Raw genomic sequence first — 2,476 nt, forward strand, 5'->3', positions numbered from 1 at the left:
CCAGCCATACCACTGCTAGGTATCTACTCAAGGGACTTAAGGGCAAAGACACAGATGGACATTTGCACACCAGTGTTTATAGCAGCATTATCTACAATTGCAAAGAGATGGAAACAGCCAAAATGTTCATCAACAGACGAGTGGCTAAACAAACTGTGGTGTATACCTACGATGGAATATTATGCAGCTTTAAGACAGACTAAACTTATGAAGCATGTAATAACATGGATGGACCTAGAGAACATTATGCTGAGTGAGTCTAGCCCAAAACTAAAGGACAAATACTGTAAGGTCCCACTGATGTGAACTGACATTCGAGAATCAGCTTGGAATATATCATTGGTAACAGAGACCAGCAGGAGTTAGAAACAGGGTAAGATAATGGGTAATTGGAGCTGAAGGGATACAGACTGTGCAACAGGACTAGATACAAAAACTCAAAAATGGACAGCACAATAATACCTAAGTGTAATGTAACTAGGTTGGAACACTGAATGAAGCTGCACCTGAAATATGGTTTTTTGTTTGTTTGTTTGTGTGTTTGTATCTTTTGTTTTTGTTTTTTTCTTTTTCCTTTATATATATATATATATTATTAGTATTATTATTTTAATTCTCTTCTCTATATTAACATTCTATATCTTTTTCTGCTGTTTTGCTAGTTCTTTTCCTAAATCGATGCAAATGTACTAAGAAATGATGATCATACATCTATGTGATGATACTAAGAATTACTGAGTGCATTTGTAGAATGGAATGATTTCTAAATGTTGTGTTAATTTCTTTTCTTTTTTTTGATTAATAAAAAAATTTTAAAAAAATGTTTAAAGAAATCAAACAAGACCTAAATAAATGGAAGAACATACCATGTTCATGAATTGGAAGACTAAATATAGTGAAAATGTTAATTCAACCTAAATTGATTTATAGACTCAATGCAATATCAATTAAAATCCCAGTAACTTACTTTGAAGAAATAGAAAAACCAACAGACAAGTTTATTTGGAAGGGCAGGGTGCCCAGAATAGCTAACGGTAGCTTGAGAAAGAGGAATGAAATGGGAGGTCTCACACTACCTGAATTAAAGCATATTACAAAACTACAGTGGTCAAACCAGCATGGTACTGGAATCAAGATAGATATACTGACCAATGGAATCAAATTTAGTGTTCAGAAATAGATCCTCTCATCTACAGACAATTGATCTTTGTTAAGGCATCAAGCCAACTCAACTGAGACAGAGCAGACTCTTCAATAAATGGTGTTTGGAGAACTGGATATTCATATGCAAAACAATGAAAAACAACCCACATTTCACAACTTATACAAAATTAACTCAAAATAGATCAAAGACCTAAATGTTACAGCTAGTACCATAAAATTTTTAGAAGAAAATGTAGGGAAGTATCTTATAGATCTTGTGATAGGAGGTGGGTTTCCTGGACCTTACACCCAAAGTGTGAGGAATGAACAAAGAAATGGATAAATGGAATCTCAAAATTAACACTTTTGCGCATCAAAGGACTTTGCTAGGAAAGTTAAAAGGCAGCCTATGCAATAGGAGACAATATTTGGAAATGACATATTAGATAAGAGTTTAATATCCAGAACATAGAAAGAGATTCTACAACTCAACAACAACAAAAAACAAATACACCAATTTTAAAATGGGCAAAAGACATGGAAAGACACTTCTCAGAAGAGGAAATACAAATGGCTCAAAATATATGAAAAGATGCTGGACTTCATTGGCTATTAGGAAAATGCAAATCAATACCATAATGAAATATTATCTCATACCTGCTAGAATAACCACTACTAAAGAAAAACAAACAGAAAACAAGTGCTGGAGAGGATGTGGAGAAAGAGTCACACTTATCCAGTTCGTGGGAAGGTAGAATGGTACAACTGCTCTGGAAGGCAGTTCAGCAGTTTCTCAGGAAGCTAAGTATAGAATTTCTATTCGATCCAGCAATTTCATTACTAGGTATATATTCAGAGGACCTAAAGGCAAAGACACAAATGGACATTTGCACAGAAATGTTTATAGTAGCATTATTTGCAGTTGCCAAGAGATGGAAACAGCCCAAATGTCCATCAAGGGATGTGTGGCTAAATAAGCTGTTGTATATATATGTATATGTACATATATATATATATAGAGAGAGGAATATTACACAGCTGTAAGACAGAGTAAGGTTATGAAGCATATAACAACATGGATGAATCTTGAGGATATTATGCTGAATGAAATTAGCCAGGAACAAAAGGACAAATACTGTATGGTCTAACTAATATGAATTAACATTAATGAATAAACAGTGAGAGTTAAAGTTTAAAACACAGGTTATCAGGAGACAGAAAGAGGGTAGAAGTTGGGCACTTGATGCTGAAGGAGTACAAAATATGCAACAGGACTGTGTGTAAAGATCCAGAAGTGGATAGCACAATACTCACTCATGGTAGCACAATAACA

Source organism: Tamandua tetradactyla, chromosome 5 (genome assembly GCF_023851605.1).
Source record: "Tamandua tetradactyla isolate mTamTet1 chromosome 5, mTamTet1.pri, whole genome shotgun sequence".
Classification (NCBI taxonomy): Eukaryota; Metazoa; Chordata; class Mammalia; order Pilosa; family Myrmecophagidae; genus Tamandua; species Tamandua tetradactyla.